Here is a 27,666-nt window from a genome sequence, read left to right as displayed (position 1 = left end):
CATATCATAAAGGTCTTATTTAACAAATCTCATTACCAATTTCTTTGAACTCAAATTTAGAGAAACTCAAACCTCTATATCACACAGGTTTTCAGCAGTATCATATTTTTTTCTTAGTTCACATTTTTTTTTTTTTTTTTTTCATTTTTCTTAAATATACTGCCGCGCCAACAAAAGATGTGTAATATAAAGGCTAGAGTTTTTTGGGGAAATTCTAATATTTTGATATTTCAGCATAATTTCACCTAAATTTTGGTGGCTACTTAAAAAGAAAAATAACTCAATAATTAGGGACTTTTTAACGGTAAAGTAGAAAGTTGATTCTTCACAGGATTCTGGATGTAGTTAAACTGCAATAAGTCATCTGCAGACTTCATTTCTGGGAACATGTATATTTAGAAAATAAAGGAAATGGATCATTGGCCCTTAAAAACTACCTTTTTTTTTTAAATGTCTAATTTAACCAATCTCATTACCAATATCTTTAAGTCAAATTTAGAGAATCTCAAACCTAGCTACATCACAAAACTCTCAGCAGAACTGTCTTCTCAGTACAACATTAGATCTTCTATCTCAAAAGTTTCATCTACGGCTGTCCCCTCCATTATAGGTCCGCTCTATACCAAAAACATCATCTACAATATAAAAATAATTCAATTATTGAAAACTTTAGATTTGTAAACTACTGATATAATTGTAATAGGTGCCATATCCAACTTTGGATAAGCATACGATTATCATATAAAGTAAACAATATGTTTAAGCCTATCCATGTTAATAATGACTACACATTTTATAAAAACTTAATTGATCAATTTAAACAGAGTTAAAAGTATATGTCAAGTTTGAAATGATCTCAACACTTACAGATATTTAAACTGTGCTATGATATGAAGAGCCTTCGATATACCAAAGTCAATAAGGGAAATAACACAGGTATTTTTTTTTATTTTTAAGGTACGTTATGCTGGTTTCTGCAGTTGGGCCAAGTTTTGCTAAAATATTTGAGAAACTCATGTACAATGCTCAGAACCAAAACTCGTAAAAAGTGTTCGAATTTGAGCTGTGAGTCACTTATTGTTCTAGAATTATGTCCCTTTATAACCTGGAAAATTGCACACTAATAGTGACATCAAATGCTCTCAAAAAGTCTAATTTTGCTTAATCATAAACACGAAATATGTGAAAGTTTTGATTGATAAATACTCTTCATTAGCCACAGACAAGAATAAGTCAGTTTTAGACAAGCGTAATAAGAATAAATATGAAAATCAGAAGAAGTGGTATATTGCCAATGAGACCATTCTCCACTAGAGACCAAAAGACGTAGAAGTTAACAATAATAGCTATTGGTCACCAAATAGCCTTCAACATTATGACAAATGTAAAACAAAAAAGTTCAGATGAGAAAACTTACAGCCTGATTTATATGTACAAATTTAACAATAGATGATAAAACAAATATGATATACAGCAAAAAACAACCACCCCTATATTACAGGCTCCTGACTTGGGACAAGCACATTAAAATGTAGTGGGGTTAAACATGTTTGCTGGCATCCAATCCTCCCACTTACTTAATTGGGACAGTGGTTTAACAGCATAACATTATTATATTAAGAACAAGCTATTAAAGTGGTTTAACAGCATAACAAGAACAAACTATAACAAGAAATGATTGTAACAGGATGCTGTTACGAAGTCTCCCAAACGAAGCTCCCATAATTCGTAATTCCCAGGGTCGCCTGACATTGGGCCACATCCAGTGAAAATTGGTTTGGTCCAGTAAAGTTATATGCATTAGTGATGCCTGGGGACTAACCTTGTATATCATTCAAATCATCTTGGCATGACAAACCAGAATATATATGGTTTAGGGGTGGGGATCTCGACCATTTACAAGATACTAGAACATTGGGGGTGGGGAGGAACCGCTGGGGACTGGCCCTATACGTCATTCAAATGTTCATTACATGAGGAACAGGAATATATATGGTTTAGGGGTGGGGATCTCAACCATTTACAAGATATAAGAACATTGGGGGTGGGGGGAACCCCTGGGGACTGACCGTATACGTCATTCAAATGTTCGAGACATGACAAATAGGAATATATATGGTTTAGGGGTGGGGATCTCGACCATTTACAAGATATTAGAACTTTCTCAAATTGCAGGGGGTCGGGATGACCCCTGGGGACTAACCCTGTATTTCATTTGATGTGCTTTATCATGACAAACCAGAATATATATGGTTTAGGGGTGGGGATCTCAACCATTTACAAGATATTAGAACTTTCTCAAATGGCAGGGGGGCGGGATGACCCCTGGGGACTAACCCTGTATATCATTCAAACCATCTTAGCATGACAAACCAGAATATATATGGTTTATGGGTGGGGATCTTGACCACTTAGAAGATATTAGAACTTTCTTTAATGGCAGGGGGTGGGGGTGACCCCTGGGGACTAACCCTGTATTTCATTTGATGTGCTTTATCATGACAAACCAGAATATATATGGTTTAGGGGTGGGGATCTCAACCATTTACAAGATATTAGAACTTTCTCAAATGGCAGGGGGTCGGGATGACCCCTGGGGACTAACCCTGTATATCATTCAAACCATCTCAGCATGACAAACCAGAATATATATGGTTTAGGGGTGGGGATCTTGACCACTTACAAGGTATTAGAACTTTCTTAAATGGCAGGGGGTGGGGTGACCCCTGGGGACTAACCCTGTATTTCATTTGATGTGCTTTATCATGACAAACCAGAATATATATGGTTTAGGGGTGGGGATCTCGACCATTTACAAGATATTTGAACTTTCTCAAATGGCAGGGGGTCGGGATGACCCCTGGGGACTAACCCTGTATATCATTCAAACCATCTTAGCATGACAAACCAGAATATATATGGTTTAGGGGTGGGGATCTTGACCACTTAGAAGATATTAGAACTTTCTTAAATGGCAGGGGGTGGGGGTGACCCCTGGGGACTAACCCTGTATTACATTTGATGTGCTTTATCATGACAAACCAGAATATATATGGTTTAGGGGTGGGGATCTCGACCATTAACAAGATATTAGAACTTTCTCAAATGGCAGGGGGTCGGGATGACCCCTGGGGACTAACCCTGTATATCATTCAAACCATCTTAGCATGACAAACCAGAATATATATGGTTTAGGGGTGGGGATCCTGACCACTTACAAGGTATTAGAACTTTCTTAAATGGCAGGGGGTGGGGGTGACCCCTGGGGACTAACCCTGTATTTCATTTAATGGGCTTTATCATTTAGAACATTTTCAATTAAAAAGATTGTGTCTATCACAAACGGTTTTCAATTTATAATCATTTGAAAATTTTAAAAAATAAAATCCCATAGGGTTCTATAGTAAAACCCTCTTTTCTTTTTGCCCCTCAAAGTACCCCTTTATAAACCCCATTGCACAAACAAAACCCTGATTGCACCACTAGACATGTAAGTCTAACATATTGTGAAACCCTAAGTTAATCTGACAAGCGGTTTTGGAGAACGGGTGCGGACAAGTTCAAATTTAAAAGCGGCGGAAGAAGAAGAAGAAGAAGAAGAAGAAGAATAATAATAATAAGAACTGAGCAAAAACAATAAGTCTTCCCAAACTTCGTTTGGGAGACTTAACTAGAGGCTCTTTGTCGCTCACCTTGGGTCTATATACATATTCAACAAAGGATACTCTCCAACATTGTAGATGAGAATAGAGTTAATGACAAAAATCTTGGGTTTTTTTTTATCTTATATTGCTTATCATTGAAGTCTGTTTAATTTCTCTCTATCTAATTTAGCTTTTGCTCCAAACAAATAAGAGGGTAAAAAAAAATTTCCAAATTTAAGGGCAACAACTCCTGTAAAGATTTATAGTCTACTAATTATATCAGCAAAATTTGACTTGTTAGTAGGTCTTGTCTTGCTAATCGTTTTTGATTATTTAAGTTTCCATCTATCTATTATAATTTTTATCATATAATGCAAAATTCGTCATTTAAGGGCAATCACTCCAATAAGGAGTATTTGGACAACTTCCGCCATTCGTCATAATTGTAGATCTTGTCTTGCTGATCATTTTTTGTTTATATAAGTTTCTTTTTATCTATCATAAGTTATTAGATATAAAACAAAAATGCAAAAAAAATTGTACATATCGTCATGAAAGGGCATTAACTCTAATCAGAAGTCAAATGACTATTTCATACTACCCTTCTGATCATTTTTGCAGTTTAAAGTTTCTCTCTTGTCTATATAGTTTTCAATATAATAGGCAAATATGAAAAAATTCAAAAACAAGAGGCTCTCAAGAGCCTGAATCGCTCATCTGTAATTTTTTGCTTAAATCTTTCATCAATGATTATTTTTGCTTTTCAATATATATTAATGAATGGCTTAAAACTTCCATTGAAATGTTCTAAGTTATAATCTGTCATATTTTCTTCAAAATCAAAGAAATACATTTTCGCAGATGTTTCATTTTAGCCACAGTGGCAATGTTTCTTGACGTACAAGAAAATAAAATACAAAATTTATACTAGATACTCTGAAACTCATTCATCCCAAGTTTGGTTTCAAAGGAGATTTTTTAAAGTAAGCAAACATTATCACTGAACTAGAATACATATTTGTTGGCCAGCTGAAGGATGCCTCCAGGTGAGGGAGTTTCTCACTGCATTGAAGACCTATTGGTGGCCTTCAGCTGTTGTCTGCTCTATGGTCGGGTTGTTGTCTCTTTGACACATTCCCCATTTCCATTCTCAATTTTAAACTCAATAAATAAATAGTGAAAAATTTATTTTAAAGGGCAATAACTCCTTAAGGGGACAATTGACAATTTTGGTCATTTGAACTTATTTATAGATCTTGCTTTGCTGAATATTTTTGCTGTTTACAGTTTATCTTTATCATTAATAATATTCAAGAAAATAACCAAAATCTGCAAAATTTCCTTAAAATTACCAATTAAATGGCAGCAATCCAACAATGGGTTGTTAGATTCATCTGAAAATTTCAGGGCTGACAGAGCTTGGCCTAATAAACATTTTTACCTCTTGTCAGATTAGCTCTAAATGCTTTGGTTTTTGAGATATAAGCCAAAAATTGCATGTTACCCCTACATTCTATTTTTAGCCATGGTGGCCATGTTTTTTTATGAAACAGAAAATAAAACAAACTTTCTTCTAGACATCCTTAGTATCATTCAGCTTAAGTTTGGTTGGAATTGGTTCAGTAGTTTCAAAGAAGATTTTTTTAAGTAAGAAAACATGATAAACAAATTGAGTAAAATTGTCCTTAAAGGGCAATAACTCCTTAAGGGGACAATTTTGATCATATAAAACTTATTTGTAGATCTTACCTTGCTGAACATTTTTGCTGTTCACAGTTTATCTTTATCATTAATAATATTCAAGATAATAACCAAAAACTCTAAAATTTCCTTAAAATTACCCATTTAGTGGCAGCAACCCAACAATGGGTTATCAGATTCAACTGGAAATTTCAGGGCTGATAGAACTTCACCTAATGAACACTTTCATCTATGTCAGATTTGATCTAAATGCTTTGGTTTTTGAGAAATAAGCCAAAAGCTGCATTTTACCCCTATGTTCTATTTTTAGCCATGGCGGCCATGTTATTTGATGAAACAGTAAATAAAACACAAACTTTGTTCTAGATACCCTAAGCATCATTCGGCTTAAGTTTGGTTGGAATTGGTTTAGTATTTTAAGAGGAGAAGATGTTTGAATAGTTTTCACCAGACGGACGACGACAGATGACGACGGACGCCAAGTGATGACAAAAGCTCACCGTTTTGAGCTAAAAACTGCAAAATATGTTACACTATTCATACTTACTCCATCAAGTATTTTATAATTAGACTAAAATAGAAGTAACATAGAGACCTAAAGAGTAACTTTTTTGATTATTGGCCCAAAATTATAATATTCGACCATAGTCAGAGTTTGTATATATCATACATTAACATACATCAAAAAAAAAGTATTTGCAAAAATGAATTTTTAAGAATTATTTTCTGAAGATTTATAGATTAGTCAAACGGATAATATTCGTTCCATTTTGGTGTTTCATACAGACGAATATGTTTTGTATTAGCTTAAGACCCTTCAAACATTAATGTGATAGATATATTAAACATTGTTTTACACAAGGATATGCATGCATGGAACTGTTTTACTTTCAAAGTTGTATTATAGTGATATCTGTTAAGTACGGATTTCGACTCTCACTGTTTTTAATTTCTTTTACATATGCTATTCAAACTTCCGGTTTAAACATACACAGGTTTCTAAATTGTTTATTGTGTGATTTTGACTTACTTTAACAATCCTGAAGTGTACTAGAATGAATCATTTACAAGCAGTTTCAACTTCTGTTTGATGATGGCAAACGGGTTTTTCCATGAAAATACTGCAAACGACCACACACAATTTGTGAAATTATATACCGCAGTTTCATTTAACATTTTCCAACAGTTACAAATAGTTTTTTTTACCTGAAATTTAGTGGGGAGAAGGGGGTGCGGACAATGTACCAGTGCAAACATGACTGCCAAATATAAACCTCCATGGAAAAGAGAAATGCTAATGCTTATATTAACTGTTGACACAGAGACATGTCTTGCCTTTTCAGCATAAAATTCAGAAAAAGACAATTTGATGGACAGCAAGATTGCTTATTAAATCAGTCACTAGACCAAGATCAAGTGGGCAGGGCCTGGAAATGGTCGACAAACACAGAGATGGACAGACGTTATGTAAATTTATAGAAAATATCGTTGTTTATTGTAACTTTAAATTATTTAGCAATTTTCAATGTTACGATTTTCTGCTTAAGTTACATATATATATTGATAGGAACTGATAGAAATACGACTTCATACAAAATATCATTGAAATATCACAAATAGATCCTATATCAAACTGACTTAAGCAGAACAACTTAACATTGAAAATTGCTAATTAATTCAAAGCCCCTAGGACCTAGGGACAGGGCCTCAAAATAGTCGTCAAACTGATATATGTACTGATAGTAAAGCGACTTCATACAAAATATCATTAATCTAGAACAGTTAGTTCCTTTCAAACTAACTTGAGCAGAAAACTTAACAATTGTTGACGCCAGAGCTGAAACTGTCATTGTCGCCAGAAAAACAATCCCTGTTTTAATTTCCATGACTTTCGTCACAAGAGAGGCTTTAATACACATTTACAGATAAGACAAATCAACTGTGCAAAATTTGGTTTGGTTTGGTTTGTGCGTTTACAGAAAATTGTGGACAAAAACCACAGATGGACAAATTGAAAAATAAAGGGAACCCTTGTCTTATTGGAAGGCCCTAATAATAGTTTACACTTCTCTGTATTGCATGCTCAATTGAAGCTTGATACTGTCTAAATTTCAGAATTAAATTTGGTATTCCAAAGACTGATGAAAACGAGGACTCGGATGAACTGACATATTTAACCAACAAACCCTCCTTCCTTCCATTGGACGTGGAAATAAATTCATATTTAACTCTTTAATAATATACCATAATTGACTAAATAGAGAGATCGTTACTCATTTAAAGTATTATATACCCTAATTGGCAGGTTGTCCCTATTATTGACCAACCTGGAAGACTTTGCATTTAAAGTTAGGAGACAATAAGTGAATTAATTACAAAAGATGCTTACCATGAAACAACCTGCCATTTCCATCATCTTGTCTAGTGTTGCCTGCCAGTGTTTTGTCTTATTGTGGCTCATTACAAACACTGCACTGGAAGCCTGAAAACAATGATTCAAACAGTTAGTAAATATTGACACAAATAATGAAATTATTCTATTATTATACAATTGGAGACAATTCTTTAATTTCCCACACTCTGTAAAAGGTTGGGACCAAACCCCATATATATGGTGACAATATTTGTATAGTGATTTCCTTAACCTCCTACAGCTGATTAAAATTATCCCTCTGTAATGAGATATATTTGTTGAGCCTGTCTTTAAGCAGAAAATGGCAAAACAAGAGCATTTTCTACTTATTATGGCAATAACCTGCAACATTCGATGCACCAATTGATGTATACCTACTTTATTTAATATGCACATGTCTACTTTACTGCTAAAGTGACTGAAAATACAACTTATTTTTCACCACATATCTGTTATGATCAGGTAAATTCTACTCAGTTATGCCTCAATGAACAAATTTCTATTGTTAGATTTAACATAAAATTCAATGGTCAACTTTATATTTCCCTATATTGTTGTTGGTCAGGTGTTCAGGTACAATAGATTGCAAGTTAATGTTTTCACTTTAGCTGAAAACTAGTGGTCCAAATTTGTAGTAACCTGCAAATTGACCGGTCAATAATTGATACCTTTTTATAGACTAACTGATACAGACAGAGATTGTAGCTAGAAAAGCACTTTAGCCATTTTCCTGCTTTAAATCAACTTTAAACAAATATAGGTGTAATACCACCATTGAATTGCATATCCCCTATTAGTCTTTGTTAAATTTGCACTTTTCAAAAAATTGTGCAGAATTTTAATATCTTTATTTCAAATAAAAAAATACTTGGCATGAGTAAAGTTTTATCCTGTCCAATACTATAGAAAAAATTTCAAATAACATTTCAATGCGTATAAGAAAATAACTATCACTCTGGAAGTTAAACAATCAAATTTTCACCTCTTTTTTTCCTGTGTACAAGCTTTATAGTAACCATGTAACAGCCAGTTTCTAAAATATTCAATAGAAACACCAAATAAAAAAAATAATGGTGCTTTGAAACAGCCAAGATATATGTTTATGACTCAGACATTTTTTTTTGCAATGAGATGTAGGATTAATTGACTTCAACTGTCAAATTAAAGGGATTATTTTTTTTTTCATATATGCAACCAGATGATGTACCATGATTTGATGGTTTTAAACCTTTATACCTCCAGCCCTCTAAAGAAGGATAATTTTATTCACTTATGCAAGTATTCATCACCATATAAGTTGTTTGGTCCCAACATGTGCAAGACAAAAAGAAGCTAAGTGTTTATTTCACTTAGTCCCTTAGGGAAGATAGATACTAGACGAACTGATGACTATATATATTATAACGCTTTTCATTGTGAAAATCAAATAATCCTGGAGTAACATTCTTTACTCACAAAAGATTTAGAAATTACAAACTATGATCTAGTCTTTATATTTCCGCAGTGTCACATCACTCAAATGACACTACTGCATGACCAGATTTTTAAACAAAATTAATTCTAGGATTTCTAAATAAATATATTTGATTCTTTTCGTAAGCATAGATAATGTAATTTTAGATCATATATGTTTTCAACAATGTCGAACAAAGTAAACTTTTCAATTTTAAATCATTATTTAACTGTTAATCATCCAAAGTCTATAAAAGTTATGAATATTAACAGAAAAAAAACAGCTGGGCCATAAGCGCATGAAAGGGCTGTCGTCTTGTGTGTGAATTTTTATGCAATAATCATAAATAGTTTCTGACATACATTGTACGGCGCCACATGCGAAAACTCCCCTCTTTTTTACAAAAAACTCAATATCTCTAAAACAAAATTTTAAATCAAAACCAAAAAGTATACAGATCTTTAGATTAATATAACTAAGAAGTGTGTAAAGTTTTAAGCAATAGTCAGAAATCGTTTTTAAGATACGGCGCGACCTGTGAAAACCCCCCTTCCTTTTACAAAAAAATCAATATCTCTAAAATTAAAATTTTGAATCAAAACCAAAAAAGTATACAGATCATTAGATTAATACCTGTTTTAGTTATTAAGTCCTGTAACTCAAAAAGTTTTAATCTTATTTTCACAAAAAAGTATACAGATCGTTTGACCATCATAAGAAACAACTATGTTAAGTTTCATGAAATTTGGATAAGTCGTTCTCAATTAAGTTACTGTGCGACATGTTTACGCTGGACAGACAGACGACATTTGTATACCATAATACGTCCCGTCAAAATTTTGACATGGGGACGTATACAAAAGAATCAAATGATCGCTCTGCCATAAAAATCCAATTTTCCAAATTGAGAAACATTAAGATAGGACATAGGACCAAAGAGGCTCCCGTCTTGGGACAGGCACATTAAAATAATATAAGAGTTACCACACTATTATCATAGCACACTGTAGACAGTAAGCTAGCAAATGCCCTTAAAGTGCTATGAGATGCACCAACATTGTACTTGAAGAATGAAAATATGATGAGTACAGTACACAAAACAAAATGTACATGAAAGGAGAAGGCCCTGGCATTAAGACCCGGTTTTACCCAAAAATAAAATGCTTCGCTGGGGCGCAGCTTGATACGACCGCAGAGGTCGAACCCTGAACAGTTGGGGCAAGTATGGACACAACATTCAAGCTTGATACAGCTCTGAATTTGGATTGTTATTAAATATTTGAAACAGCATAGGTTTCTGACACAGAAAGAATGTGGTCTAAGAACTTGAATTTTTTTAATTTAGCTATTATGGTCCAATGTCCAAAATCAAAATACATGGTTAGATTCAGCATATCAAAGAACCCCATATATTCAATTTTTGTTAAAATCAAACAAAGTTTAATTTTGGACCCCAACTTGGACAAACTTGAAAACTGGGCCCATAATCAAAAATCTAAACACATGTTTAGATTCAGCATATCAAAGAACCCCAAGAATTCAATTTTTGCTAAAATCAAACTAAGTTTAATTTTGGGCCCTTTGGACCTTAATGTAGACCAATTTAAAAAACGGGACTTAAAATTAAAAATCTAAATACATAGTTAGATTTGGAATATCAAAGAACCCCAATAATTCAATTTTTGATGAAATCAAACAAAGTTTAATTTGGGACCCTTTTGACCTCAATATGAACCAATTTGATAGCAGGGCCTACAAATAAAAAATCTAAATTCATGGTTAGATTCAGCATATCAAAGAACCCCAAGAATTCAATTTTTGTTAAAATCAAACTAAGTTTAATTTTGGACCCTTTGGACCTCAATGAAGACCAATTTAAAAAACGGGACTTAAAATTAAACATCTAAAAACACGGTTAGATTTGGCATATCAAAGAACCCCAATAATTCAATTTTTGATGAAATCAAACAAAGTTTAATTTTGGACCCTTTTGACCTCAATATGAACCAATTTGATAGCGGGGCCTACAAATAAAAAATCTAAATACATGGTTAGATTCAGTATATCAAAGAACTTCATATATTCAATTTTTGTTGAAATCAAACAAAGTTTAATTTTGGACCCCAATTTGGACCAACTTGAAAACTGGGCCCATAATCAAAAATCTAAATACATGTTTAGATTCAGCATATCAAAGAACCCCATATATTCATTTTTTGTTGAAATCAAACAAAGTTTAAATACTGGACCCTATCTTGGACCAACTTGAAAACTGGGCCCATAATCAAAAATCTAAACACATGTTTAGATTCAGCATATCAAAGAACCCCAAGAATTCAATTTTTGTTAAAATCAAACTAAGTTTAATTTTGGACCCTTTGGACCTTAATGTAGACCAATTTAAAAAACAGGACCCAAAATTAAAAATCTAAATACACGGTTAGATTTGGAATATCAAAGAGCCCCAATAATTCAATTTTAGATGAAATCAAACAAAGTTTAATTTTGGACCCTTTTGACCTCAATATGAACCAATATGATAACGGGGTCCACAAATAAAAAATCTAAATACATGGTTAGATTCAGCATTTCAAAGAACCCCATATATTCAATTTTTGTTGAAATCAAACAGTTTAATTTTGGACCCCAATTTGGACCAACTTGAAAACTGGGCCAAAAATCAAAAATCTAAATACATGTTTAGATTCAGCATATCAAAGAACCTCATATATTCAATTTTTGCTAAAATCAAACAAAGTTTAATTTTGGACCCTTTGGACCTTAATGTAGACTATTTTGAAAACTGGACCCAAAATTAAAAATCTAGATTCGGCATAACAAATAAATAAATGTGATCAAAGATTTAACAAATCTAATGCGCCATACTGTGCAATTAAAGATTACTTCTTGAAATTTTTCAATATTTGAAATTTGAAAAAAAAATAATATTTGAAGAATAATTCTTTTTAATTTCTGAAATCTGAAATGAGAAAAAATTGACCCCCACAATTTCTTTTTATCCCCCCCTTTTTTCCCCAAAAAAATTCTTTCCCTCAAGATATGGTGATAATCTCAATTCAAATTTCCAATGGAGTTGGCAACCATAATTACCCATTTAAATTTACCATAGTGCTAACTTAATCTATTTTATAATAGAATTAAAAATATAGTGTCAAATCTTTCATATGGATTTTTTTGTAAAAAAAAATGATGCAACATTTGCAGATATTTTTACTGGTCTTCCTTTATAAATATGCATTTCTTTAAACATAATTTAAAAGCAGTGTAAGGGAAGTAACCAAAACGTATTGGGATTACCTCCCTTACACTGTTTTAAATTATCTTTATTGTTCATTAACCATTACTTTATACATAATTTAAAAGCAGTGTAAGGGAGATAATTTCAATGATGTATTTGATTTATCTCCCTTACACTGCTTTAAATTATGTTTTGTACTAAAGTATTTGTCCATTAACCAGGACAACTTTGTTTTTCCCCCTTTTTTGCCCCTAATTCCTAAACGGTTTGAGCCATAACCCCCCAAAGCAAATCCTAACCATCCCTTTGTGGTATGGAAACTTGTAGTATAATTTCAGAGAGATCCATACACCGTTCCACAGTTATTGTCTGGAAACTAGAAAATGCTTATTTTTGGCCCCTTTTTGGCCCTGTTGGTACCATAACCCTTAAAATCAATCCCAACCTTCCTTTTGTGGTATTTAACCTTACGGTAAAATTTCAAAAAGATCCATTCACCTAAACTAAAGTTAGAGTGCGAAAACCAATGTGTCTTCGGACGACGACGCCAACGTCATACCAATATACGACCACAAAATTTGTTTGCGGTCGTATAAAAACTATTCAAATTTGCACATGTTTGGGAAAGTATAAAATCAAGAAATATAAATGAATTATATACACAAGATTTTTGATGTTATGACGTCACATTTTATGAAAACAAAGAAAACTAACTGCTAACTTTGTGCAGTTTTCCGTCAATATTTCCTTTAAAGAAACATCATACACAGGCAAGAAACAATAAAATAATTTGAGAGAAGCTCTATCATAAACATTGATATATATTCTAACCAAATATAAAGTTGCTTCTTGGATAGATACAAGATATGTGGTACGAGTTCAAATGAGATGCACACAATTATCATGCATATACTTTCCCTATCTTATATTGACTTAAAAGTTGATGTAAAACAAGGAAAATCAAGAAATTGTACAAAATATATACATTTAGTCGAGGTCTACTATAACACGTGTGTCACAGTAGGTCTTTTCACCACTGAACACCACCGAACACATTAAAATACCATCTAACACACATAAATATATTGTTTTCATCTTTATTTATATATTTGATGAATTCTGAATGAAAATGAATATGTTTATACATATATACACACAAATTAAAAAGAAATGATAACAAGAGAACCAAAAAGAACAGTCTTGAAGGGCTGTTGTCAGAACAGTATACTTTCAAGTCTAACAGTTTTTTTAAATATAATTATTGTGATAATTTCACATTAAATAAAATGTTTTAACTTATTTGAACAATTTATTTCTAATTATTGAAAAGTAAAGACCATAAGATAATAAATTACAAGGAAATACAGACAATGTAAATCCGTAAAAAAATATTGCTGGATCCGGAAGCGTTTTTTTTTTTATTTGTTTTGATTCTCAACTTAAAACAACACTAATGCACATAAAAATGTGAAAAACATGACCGTAGGATTGATTTTCATGTGTAACATTACTATTTTTCTTAAGGGTTAGTGGTCTTTTTGGGTCTTTTTTGGGTGTTTGGTGGTGTTCGGTGGTGATAAAACCGACCCCATGTGTTATAGTATTCTCAGATGTAGTTTGTTGGCATGGTAACTCGTTAAATGTTGAATTTGTTAATATTATTTTCACTTTTAAATTTGTACACCTTAACAAATGATTAAGTTTCCTGCATTTTGAGTTGCAGAATAGCTGAAATTTTTATCTCGTCTTGTGCAAGATTATTTGCTTTCAGCTTTAGGATGAAATTTGAAAAAAATAGGCAGGACAGGAGTTTTGAGTAAAAAAAAACCATGATGAGACACTTTACAAAAAAAAAAAAGGCAGGATGACAATTTATGAAAAAAAAGAAATAAGGTCAGGATAGAATAGAGTGAAAAGTAAAAAGGCAGGACAGAGATTACAACTAAAAAAAAATGCAGGACAAAATTTTTCATCCTAGCCCCCCATAAAAATCAAATGGCAGCTCCCTTAGAACTTTTAGCTGATCTATAAACTTTTAAGATGAACATTAAAAATAAACAAAGTTGTCAAAACATTGGATGTTGCAATGGTAAAATGTTCCCTTTCATTTAATAAACTCACTGTAACTATGTATTTGTCACTGAATCTTCGTCATAACCCTTTTTATCTAGGAGCAAAAGGTATAACATCTTTCTCGTATGTCATGAAATACAATATGGACGACGTTTAAAGCGCGCGAAACAGGCAGCCCGGGGCTAGATTTGACCAAAAATTTTATTAATTATCATTCATTGATTTTAACCAATAATAAAAAATACAAAATCGATCATTTTTGCTCACACACATTTTTTTATATTTTTTAAATCGTTTCTTTCTTCTTTTTTTCATCGTAAAAAAATATAATTTAGATTTGACCTTGAACTGTGCACACAGCTCACCTGTGCTATGTTGTCGTTGTTAAGAAATCGCAATTTATCCAGGGACAACCTTCTTTGGTCTATGGACATTGGTTAATTGTTCCTTCAGCCATGAGGGACAAGCTAGGCGAGCGTAAAATGGGGGTAACCGACTATTTATCTTTTTAAGGGCATGGGTTTGTTTTGAATAATTATTTCTTGACGGAGAAAAAAAAATGCAGAAGGGATGCATTTCCATCGGAAACTACGGAAATAATGAATTCAATATCGAGCTTAGATAAATTTGTTCCTGTGTTCATGAAAAAATATCGAAAAAAATGTGTGTCCCAAGATACAAAACCATGCACCCCATATATAAAAGATAAATGGTCGTTGCCTAAAGAAGATGCTTCACGGTTTTCTGTGAAACTAGTTTTATTTTAGAGAAATGATAAATGTTATATAATTATCTAGACAGACTACAAAGTATATGATCGTATATATGTGCATGAACAGAGACGGAAGTTTTAATGATCTTTAATGAATCACAAAAAAGTCATCAACATCAGAAAAAAATTACCAAGTGTGCAATATTTGTCGTTGGGTGGACTTGCAGAGATAGCTAGAATGAGGGGGGGACAAGGGGGTTCCAATAACAGCAAAACAGTAAATTGATTTGGCTTAAAACAGATAACAAGGAATTGAAAAGGGATAATAACAGATAACAGTAAATGAAATCTTAAAATCAGTCCGGTCCAGGATCAATACAGTAGATCTTATTATTTAACTGGTTGTATGGACCTAGCTAGGCCTTAACAGAGACATGTATATATATATATATATATATATATATATGGAAAAAAATAAGGCTGAAAATGCAGCAACCATATCCTTGAAGATCTGTTAAACAGTGAAACCGGTAGGATACTATGGAGGATACTATAGAGTCCATTATGAACATTTTGATATTGTAATAGACAAAATGTAAATATTCATATTGAATATAAATATTTGGTGCATTTTCAGCCTTATTTTTATGCCCCCGCCGTAGCGGTGGGGGCATTAAGTTTTACCCTTGTCCGTCTGTACGTACGTACGTCCGTCCGTACGTCCCAAAATTGGTTTCCGTTCTCTAACTTGAGTTTGCCTCAACCAAATGTTATGAAACTTATACACAATGCTTACTACCACAAAACACAGATCAAGTTTGAATTTTGGTGGCGTCACTTTAACCGTTCTAGAGTTATGCCCCTTTATAAATGGAAAAATTGCAAAATTTTTAGTTTCCGTTCTCTAACTTAAGTTTGCCTCAACCAAATGTAATGAAACTTATACACTATGCTTATTACCACAAAACACAGATCATGTTTGAATTTTGGTGGCGTCACTGTAACCGTTCTAGAGTTATGCCCCTTTATAAATTGAAAAAATGCAATTTTTTTAGTTTCCGTTCTCTAACTTGAGATTGCCTCAACCAAATTTTATGAAACTTATACACAATGCTAATTACCAGAAAACACAGATCAAGTTTGAATTTTGGTGGCATCACTTTAACCGTTCTAGAGTTATGCCCCTTTATAAATGGAAAAATTGCAAAATTTTTATTTTCTTCTAAATATCAAGTAATTTTTAAAATTGGAGTTATCTTCCTTTGTCCATGATTATAGTTGAATCAACTACAATCATGCTTTATACAATGCAATGTTTAATTTTGACTTCCACTGATAAAACACAGATCAAGTTGAATTTGGGTAGTGTCACTTTAACCATTATTGAGTTATGCCCCTTTATAAATCGAAAGATTGCAAAATTTTTAGTTTCCATTCTGTAACTAAAGTTTGCCCCAACCAAACATTATGAAACCTATACACAATATTCATTACCAGAAAACTAAGATCAAGTACAAATTTTTTGTTTCCGTTTTCTAACTTTAGTTTGCCTCAACCAAATGTTATGAAACTTATACACAATGCTTATTACTACATAATACAGATTAAGTATGAAATTTGGTGGCGACCCTTTTACCATTCTTGAGTTATGTCCCTTTATAAACATAAAAATTACTGAATTTTTCGTTTCCGTTCTCTAACTTTAGTTTGTCTCAACCAAATGTTATAAAACTTATACACAAACGTTCTAGAGTTATGCGTATTTACAAATAGAAAAATTGCTGAAATTTTAGTTTCTGTTCTCTACTTAAGTTATCCTCAACCAAATGTTATGAGACTTACACACAATGCTCATTACCTCAAAACACAGATCAAGTTCAAATTTGGGTAGCGTCACTTTTACCGTTCTTCAGTTATGTCCCTTTATAACTATATGATATGCAAGCGGGGGCATCATCTGTGTCCACATGTGGACACTAATCACATTTATGTTTCCTATTTTGTGCACAGCTATATGTATTTAGACCCCTCTACCAAGAAATTTGTTTTGCATGCACACGTATAAAAATTGCGGTTTTTATCCAACGCAATCATAGGTTTGAACGTTGTTTTCAATTTAGACTTGTATATATATGTGCATGCAAAACAAATGTCTTGGTAGAGGGGTCTAAATACAGCACAAACAACATTTTCCAAAAGACCAAATGAGTGAAAAAGTATATTTTAACAAAACGCATTTGACTAGCAGGTCGAACAACTGATGTCCTTAAACCCTGCTGACTGCCATTGACGATTGCCAAATAAACAGATCATATATATATATACATTTTGATTATGATCATCATCAGGAATCCCTTGTCATATGTTTTCCTTTTTGTTATTTTGATAATTGATTTGAATTTGATATACATGTACGCATGGGGGTACAAGGAACTTTATCCCCATATATACGTAAAATTCAAATTCGAACAATTCTTTATATCACAAAAACATATGGCTAGGGACACCTGATGAGGATAGGCCTAGGTCCATACGACCTTAACAGAAACACCTTTTATATATGTTGTGTACAATTTTGATTTTGTACAAATTTGTACCAAAAAAATGTACAAATTATAATTTGTATTTTGACTTTGTACAAATTGTAGTAATTTGTACAAAAAATCCATGTACAAATTACAAATTCACTTAAAACTTGTACAATAATTTATAGAATGGATGTTGATTTTTTTTCTGAACAAAATTGCTAGTTTCTGTTTTTGTTAAAGGAATATTAAAAAATCAAGGGCATTTTATAGATCAATTTTTGTCGTTTCGTTTTTAATTTTTCAAGACACCTTATATTAATTTGATATTTAGAACATTTTTCTGAAAAGCAATTTTCTCGTATGGATTTTGTTATTAAAAAAAACATTGATGCACACTACAGAATTTTTATTCAATGACCACATAATAAACCTTAGTTATGAAATTCAAAAAATACCCAATTGGAGGCAGGAAATGTAATTGATACATGCATACAGTTAATTATGAAAATATAATAGAAATTGGCTCAAGTGACTATTCTGATAGCATAATAGAAATTAGACCGAGTGACAATTTGGATGACACCAAGTGAAACAACAATCGTGCATCTTATGTGAAGTTATTGAATATGGAGAATTTTGGTACCGCATTGGAACAGCTGTTAAATTTTTAAAAGGACATTTGTGGAGAAATTAAATTGAAGCTGTTAAAGACACATCTTTTTTTGCAGCAACGGTTTCTGAGCTTCAACTTTCACTATGTGAAGCAGTTAAAAAGCTTTTAAAAAGATGTTGTGTAATTCCCAATGGCAATATTTCACTCACATGCTCAAACAAATGATACATAACTATTTTTGTATTTTGTAAATTAGTATAAAAGGAGATGTGGTATGATTGCCAATGAGACAACTTTCCAAAAGAGACAAAAAGACACAGGTATTAACAACTATAGCTCATCATACCGGCTTCGACTATGAGCAAACCAATACCGCATAGTCAGATATCAAAGGCCTTGAAATGACAAATGTAAAACAATTCAAACGAGAAAACTAACAGACTAATTTATCTACAAAATAATGAACGAAAAACTTAGCAACAAACTACAACCACTGAATTACATGCTCCTGACTTGGGACAGGCACATAAAAATGTGGTGGGGTTCAACATGTAAGTTGGCGCCCAACTCTCCCCTCAACTTTGACAGTTGTGTAACAGTACAACATAAGGTTTATTATGTGGTCATTGAATAAAAATTCTATACGGTGTACATGTACCAATGGTTTTTTATATAACAAAATCCATACGATAAGTTATTGTAAAAGTTATAAGTGAATTTTGTACAAAAAAATGTGTACAAAGTCAAAATACAAATTGAAATTTGTAAAAAAAATGTATACAAAGTCAAAATACAAACTATAATTTGTACAAATTATAATATGTACAAAACTATACCTCTAAAAACATGTTCACAGACAATGGAATTTATAACAAAGAATAATAATAATATATACTGGAATGGTCCTGGACCCGACTGATTTTAATATGTTAATGTGATGTATGTTACTGGAATCCTTCTGCAAATACGTGACCTCCATATCACCAGTGGAAAGACTCCAATAGATATAAGAAGATGTGGTATGAGTACCAATGAGACAATTGTATCCCAGTCACAATGTTCAATTTCTACTTAAGATTGGCTGTCAAAATGCTAACATTCCAATTTTTAATAACAGTTAACAGCAAATACAATCTCACAATAACAGATAACAATAAAAATAATAGTCCTATAACAGCTAACAAGGAATAAGACAATAACAGCTAACAGCAAATATATTTTCAGAATAACAGATATCATAACAAAGAATTAAATAACCCCATAACAGCATAACAGTTAAACCCCTTGCCCCCTCTAGAATGGGAGTGGTATTAAAAGTTAACATGGTTACCAAAACAACACAGCTTTTCGTGGTTATAAAAAAAGCATGCAGTAATCTGGCGCATGTATACGGTATATTATCCATGTAGCATTAAGTTCATCGCGATCGCGGAAAATAATTGAATTAAATTGGATTAAAAAATTACAGACAGTCTACCCTCTCGGTCTTAATGATAATATCATGGGAATTGGTAATATATCAAGAACCGATTCTGTTAACATTTTGGATATAGTTTCTAAAACTGTTCGTAAAAACCGTTCTCATGGTCGTAGAAAAAATCGCAATCAAAGAAAATTTCGGACCAATCATACCAATATTTCGGACCTAATTTCTATTTCAAAAAACAACGGCAGACATTATCTGTTAACAAAGCTCTGTTCATTACCGGTTAATAAGTTAAATAAAATTTTAGAGGATTGCAACACAATTTCATATAGCAGTCCTAAGTATGAAATCGTTCAAATTATAATGGCATATTGTTATTCTAAACTGTTTCCCAAAATTGATCGCCCTGAAGATCATAAAAAACAGTTTATTAAAATAAAGTATGTCAATAAAGGTTTTGATTTTGTAAATATTGCCGGTATTTTTAACGACCATTCTGTTAAAGAACAAATTCCGGGATATTTTGATAATACTGAGCTCCCTCTTATTTGTTATATTTACAAGAAATCTACCCGGAAATTTGTGTTTAATTATAGCCAATTGTGTAAAGATGTTAATATCAGTGAAAATACACCTACTTCATGTAATTGCAGTAATTCCGAATACATTTATGGACCCATTTCCCATGTTATAACAGGAGATCTTAACATCGTTCAAGACCGAGAGTTAAAATCATTCCTCAGTAAAGGACCTAAATATCGTCCCCCGTCAATTATTAATTGGAATGAGTGTCTTAATATCATCCACGACTCACTCCATACTTACTGTTTGAAATGGATAAAACGGGAAAAAGCTGACAAAAAATCTTTGGACTTTTTTTTAAATCAGTAATGAACATAGTTGATATACGTATTCAACATTTTAAAGAACATTTTACTCTTAACAATAACCACAATAAACCTATTTCTCGTATCAAACATAAACTAAAAGAACTAGCCAAGGAATTTGTTTTTGTCCCGGCCGATAAAGCTGCTAATAATATTATTATTGTTTGACGTAAATTTTACATTGAGGTTCTGAAAAAAGAAATCACCAATTCACCAACATTCCAACTGACTCCATTTTCAGAAAACGACATCTGTAACAAACATAAACTTTTAGCTACCGCTCTACAAGCAGAACCAAATAAAATGAAAGTCCCAACTATGTATTGGCTTCCGAAGCTACACAAAACACCTTACAAATATAGATTCATTTCGTCTTCAAACCATTGTTCCACTACTAAATTGTCTATTCTTCTTACCAGTACACTTGGTACAATCAAAAACCTGATAATAAATTGTTCAAATAAGGCCTTCGAAAATAGTGGAATTAATTACTTTTGGAGTGTCAAGAACTCGTTGGAAGTACTTGATAAATTGCATGCATATATTGGTGATTTTGAATCTGTTCAAAGTTTTGATTTTTCTACCCTATATACCACATTGCCTCACATTCTCATTAAGAAAAAATTCACACACCTAATTAAATGGGCATTTAAAAAGTCAGAATGTGAATATATATGTTCAAACTCTTTTAGGTCATTTTTTAGTAGCAATAAACAAAAAAACTATGTCAATTGGACATGCTTTGATACTATATATGCCCTTGAATTTTTACTAGATAACATTTTTGTTCGCTTTGGAGATTCCGTATATCTTCAGGTTATCGGAATTCCAATGGGGACTAACTGTGCACCACTTATTGCGGACCTTTTTTTGTATTGCTATGAGTTACAATTTATGACAAAAATCAGCAAAGACCCATCGAAACAAAATCTGATACACAAATTTAATAATACTTTTAGATATTTGGATGATATTTTGGCTCTCAATAATGACGACTTCAGTATGTATACTAAAGAAATTTATCCTGTTGAACTTACTTTAAATAAAGCTAATACTAACAATGACCACTGCCCTTTCCTCGATCTTGATATCTATATCATTAACGGAAAGCTTAATACTAAAATATATGATAAAAGAGATGATTTTTCATTTCCTATCGTTAATTATCCATTTTTAGATGGTGACGTTCCCTTATCACCATCTTACGGTGTTTATATATCTCAACTTGTACGATTCGCTCGTGTATGTAACAATGTTTTAGATTTTAACTAGAGAAATTTATGTATTACTGAAAAATTATTACACCAGGGTTTTCGATATCACAAACTAGTCAAAACATTTACTAAATTTTATCATCGGTATAAGGACATCATTCGTAAATATAGCTAAACATGCAGACTTCTTATACGTTCAGGTATTTCACATCGAATTTTTTATGGAAACATTCTTTATAAAGCACAAAAATGTCAGTATTCACCTCTGAAGCTAACAAAACCTTTAAATAGACTTATTAAGAAGGGATATAGTTACGATACTGTTGTCAGGTCATTAAAGATTGCATATTTTGGCTTTAATATTGATTCACTTATAGGGTCTTTGCATCGGCACTAAACACATTTATTTAAAAACCAGTTGTTGGCATGACACGGGTTATGTTCTTCTCATATATGTTATGATGGTATGATACTAAACCCCTAACGGGAAGGATTGTGCCTGATATTCATATGATGAAAACATAATCTTTCAATCAGTTTAATTGAAGTCTGGAGCTGGCATGTCAGTTAACTGTTAGTAGTCTGTCGTTATTTATGTATTATTGTCATTTTGTTTATTTTCTTTGGTTACATCTTCTGACATCAGACTCGGACTTCTCTTGAACTGAATTTTAATGTGCGTATTGTTATGCGTTTACTTTTCTACATTGGCTAGAGGTATAGGGGGAGGGTTGAGATCTCAAAAAACATGTTTAACTCCGCCGCATTTTTGCGCCTGTCCCAAGTCAGGAGCCTCTAGCCTTTGTTAGTCTCGTATTATTTTTAATTTTAGTTTCTTGTGTACAATTTGGAGTTTAGTATGGCGTTCATTATCACTGAACTAGTATATATATTCGTTTAGGGGCCAGCTGGAGGACGCCTCCGGGTGCGGGAGTTTCTCGCTGCATTGAAGACCTGTTGGTGACCTTCTGCTGTTGTCTGTTCTATGGTCGGGTTGTTGTCTCTGACACATTCCCCATTTCCATTCTAAATTTTAAAATGTCCTTTTGTATTCCAAATAAAACGATTTAAAAAAGAGTATTTCAATATATATAATGTCTGTTTATTTTGATCGTTACTCTTCCTTCATTCACATAACTGAACCATGTTCAACATGAAATAAACCATGACACGAATGAACCAAACCATGACACCGAATATTCTGTAATCTCAAATTGTGTGCACTAGGGGCTGTTTTTCGGGAAAATTGACGGCAGTTTTATATCATAACAAAATATGTGATGAAGCAGACAGTAAGCAAACCACTTTTCTTTATGCATTAGAAACGAATCACAACTTTTAAATTTTGACATACGCACGCATTATTCTGTGTCAAATTAATAACTATATGATACAAATTTTGATGTACTAACATATTAGCTATTATAAACAAAGATACTTAGCAGCTTGAATTTGTTGTCATTAGTTCCTTTAACAAATTATTCGAATGTTTATATTTTGACACTGTGTGTCATCAAAAACACTTAACACAACCATGTTCATCTTAACCAAACTATGACAAAATCAATGTACTAAATGCTTCTCGATCGCGCGCGCGCGATATGACGAGGTTACTACCCGTGATTATGACCGTTATTTTTATGAAATGTTTAATTGTGTGACATCAGTGGTGTAGCTTCTATTAAGACATTGAGACAACCTCAAGAGACAACTTATGAGTGGCCGTTCATGTCATTTGCGGGATATTCTATCACGTTAGTGAAAATAACGCGTTATTTTATTAAACTATCGCGTTACGTTTAAACACCAACGCGTTATTTCTCCATTTTATCGCGTTAGTTTCCAAAACTAACGCGTTATTATACAAAACTATCGCGATATTTAATTTTTGCTATTTATTCGAAAAATTATCAAACTAACGCGTTAGTTTTCATAATTAACGCGATATTATTTATTCAAGTAATAACGCGTTATTTTGTAAAACTATCGCGTTACTTTCTTAAAATAACGCGTTATTTCTTCATTTTATGAAAACTATCGCAACTATCCAATGAGAGCCTGTCTTATTTCCATGTTTTGGCATTAGAAGCAGAATGGCTGCAATCCACGGAGACCGAGATAGATTTTTGCAAAGAATGAAAGAGACAGTAGATTATTGCTTCAGATTGGGAACATCAGATACTTTAGAGGCGGAAAATCTAACAAACATTAACATCAGGTAAACATGGAATAATTCGTATTGGTTTCAAGTACAATACAATACTAGTTTGAGGTGTATCCCTTCGTGTGTATGGGGAGGATGGGGAAAGGGGGAGGTTGGGTAATGTGTATTTACAAACATTTGGGTAAAACTTTCCACAAATGCATAGATTCCCATTACAAACATACATACTTAAACCTCAAGACTTGACACCGTTTTTATAGAGTCGTAATGACTAATTGCCTCTTTACTAGAAATATATATATATATATATATATAATTAATTAACGGTGTTTCGGGATTTTTTAGCTAAGTTCTATCTTAGCAAGGGTCCCTTATGGTGTACGATTAGGGTCAAAAGTAATTTTTTCATGCAAAAGCACTAATTTATTGCAAATGCTACATGAATTGTAGCAAATGCAATAATCATTACTGCAAAAGCTATATTTATTGTAGCAAATGCGATAATTATTTCTGCAAATGCTACAATTATAAAAAAAATGTAGCATTTGCTATACTTCAACGTATTTAATGGGTCAAAAGTAAATTATAGCAAATGCAACACATTGTAGCGTTTGCAGCATTTGGACTTTTATTAAAGCAAATACAATTGTATACACTCCAGGACAGGAGGGTCAAAAAGATAACAACCGCTTTTGCATTAAATTAGAAACAAGAGGAGGAGCTTATCAAAAATGAATACTAATTCTAATCAAAAGAGGGCTGTGCCATTACACGTCAATTAGAGTGTAGACTGAAAGCTACTGCCAATATTAACTCAGAAATATGCAAAATATTAAAGGAGATTTGATATTACGTGGATAACCATATGAAAATAAAGAAAAAAGTAATTTTACTTAAAGTAGCTATCACTACCAATGTTCACCCACATAGTCATTTCGTTTTAGCTTTTAGTTAAAATACTAGATTCTAATGAATGACCTCGTAAGTATGCTCGAAGCCAACAATTTTGGGGCCGCACTATCCTCACAACTAGTGAATTGCCTTCTATTTGCTGATGATGTAGTCCTTATCGGGAAGTCCGAGGCGGAACTACATCGTCTGCTTGATATAACAGCTACTTTTGCTTCAAAGTGGAATCTAAAATTTAACCAAAACAAATCCAAGGTTATGATAATAGGTAAGCGTATAGATAAAGATAAGAAATGGCAATTATAGGTAATCGTCTCCTTGATGAAACCAATGAATACAAATATCTCGGAGTTTATTTTTACCGCTCATTGACTTTTGCCTACCATATAAATTGCTACTTAAAAGATAACTTCGAGCGCAAGCTCAATTATATGGCTAAGTTGCTAAATGAGCACGGATCTTTCAATCGTATATCCTTCGGAGATGCCCTCTGGAACTCGGTAATACGGCCATCTATCGCACACGGTTGTGCTGTATGGCTGCCGTCGTCAGTTTCAAGCAAACACATTCTTGAAACTTGGCAATATAAATCGGCGAAATTTATTTTCAGTACTAATATGAATATCCCTAAATCGGCTCTTTTCGTAGATTTGGGTTGGGAACCGATAAATGATTTCCTTGATAGACAAAGGGTATCTTATTTTGCTAGAATTCATGACCTAGATAAGAATAGATTATGTAGAATCATATTTGACGAACTAAAGAGCTTAACGCTACATCGAGGATGGGAATATCCCCAGTATATGAAAAATGTGTTCAATACTGTTGGTCTTGATCTTTTTTACAATTCAAATGTTAACCTGAATATTTTCAAACAGTGTTTTGGAAAGTTTGTTCGTGAAAGAGAATTTCAAGTTATAAGAAATAAAAGCAGTCTAAATGCGTTCTCCAAATTTAACCTTGCGCCTGGTAGACAACCTTATTTGTCAAACTTGTTCGATTTTAAGTCTACACGGTTAAAATTGTTAGCACGAACAAATTGTTTACCCATGAATCAAGTTTTGTATAGAATGAATATGTGCGAGACTCCCATTTGTCAAATGTGTTCATGCAAATCTGAGGAGTCCGTGGAACACTTCGTTCTCGGATGTTCTGAATATTCCCCTATACGAATTAAGTATTTTGCCGATATATAGATGAGTACCTAAGTACTAACTTCACCGACTTTTGCTTCACAGAGTTACCGTCCTACGAAAGAGTAAACATACCGCTAGGTGAATATTTCCATAAGGTTGATCCAAATGTTTGTAAACATGTTGACACTTTTAGTAAAAAGATGTTGAGTGAAATGTACACTTACAGGTCTTCGATTTTAGAAAATTAAGCTAACTGTGATTTTCGTGTGCAATTTATTTGATGTGATCTCTAAATGTTGAGAAGTTATCTTAATATATAATGCTGTTATGTTTTACATGAAAGTTGACTTGTTTTAAAGAGAATCAATTTTTAACTATGATATTGTCCTATGTGTATTTTATTTCATTGTACATTATTCATTGTATATGCTCTTAGACGCATTTGTAGGTACCCTGCCTGCAAGTGCCCCCGTTGTAAAGGGGTAGTTTCTTAATAAATATATATATATATAGTAGTTTAGGTATATGCATGTACTCATTTTATAAATGCAGAAAATTTCAAGAAAATTTGGAGAATGAATATTATGATTTACATATATATATAATAAAAAGAAAAATAATAGGCTAATATACAAACAAAATTTGGAAAACTCTTATGAAAAGTATTATGATAAAATATCAAATTTACAAGAAAACAGTAAACTCCAACTTAAAAAAAAAGTAAAACTAGTAGCTTTGAAACATACATACCTTCCCAAAAATTTGAACATAGACATTTAATTTGTAAATTTCGAATAAGTCAGACCCCAGTTTATTAATAGAAACTAGTAGATGCAGGAACATTCCTAGTGAGTTAAGACTCTAGTGATTTAAGACTATGTACACATTGAGATGTATTAGATGAAGAAGTTTCTTTTTTTACTGTAAAATTAATGAACAATTTAAAAAAGATTATTATTGAAAATCAATTTTATATAACATATGGATAAATTAAAAGAATTCTTAACCCTGAAGCAAAACAGGATACTAACACATTAAGCTTCTTTTAAGAAAAAACGTCACTTAGACTGAGGGCATGCAGTCCTTGAAAGTATTTCAATCTGTGTAATTATATATTTATATATAGGAAGACCTATTGTTTCAGCGAACGGTCATCCGACGGAAAAAATCTCGGAATTTAAAATAAAATTAAAAATGGAAATGGGGAATGTGTCAAAGAGACAATAACCCGACCAAAGAGCAGATAACAGACGAAGGCCACCAATGTTGACTTCCATCTTCGTCAACATCTTGAAGACTGACTATCTCACATCAAGGACACAACCGATTATCTTAGAAAAATGCAGGTCTAAAATCCACTTCCCTACGACACGACACTTGTCTCTATGGACGTCACATCCCTCTACACGAATGTTCCACATGCAGATGGCATTGATGCATGTTAAGAAGTTTGGAATTCCCGATCAGTAAAATATCCAGCTGCTGAATGCCTGGTCAAAACGCTCACGCTGGTACTAAAAAGCTACAACTTCAC

At 32.6% G+C, this 27,666-nt stretch overlaps 1 long non-coding RNA gene across 1 annotated transcript; it reads right to left on the bottom strand.

Annotated features, from left to right (window-relative positions):
• Window positions 1-446: 446 nt before the first annotated feature.
• LOC127718349 (uncharacterized) lies at window positions 447-14,683 on the bottom strand. Its single transcript, XR_007989753.1, has 3 exons — window positions 14,592-14,683; window positions 7,735-7,827; window positions 447-635 (listed from the first exon to the last, which is right to left on the bottom strand). It is a non-coding gene; the product is annotated as an uncharacterized LOC127718349 (long non-coding RNA).
• Window positions 14,684-27,666: the final 12,983 nt, after the last annotated feature.

Source organism: Mytilus californianus, unplaced genomic scaffold (genome assembly GCF_021869535.1).
Source record: "Mytilus californianus isolate M0D057914Y unplaced genomic scaffold, xbMytCali1.0.p SCAF_10, whole genome shotgun sequence".
In the NCBI taxonomy this organism is placed as follows: Eukaryota; Metazoa; Mollusca; class Bivalvia; order Mytilida; family Mytilidae; genus Mytilus; species Mytilus californianus.
This window is presented reverse-complemented; position numbering and strand designations above follow the sequence as displayed.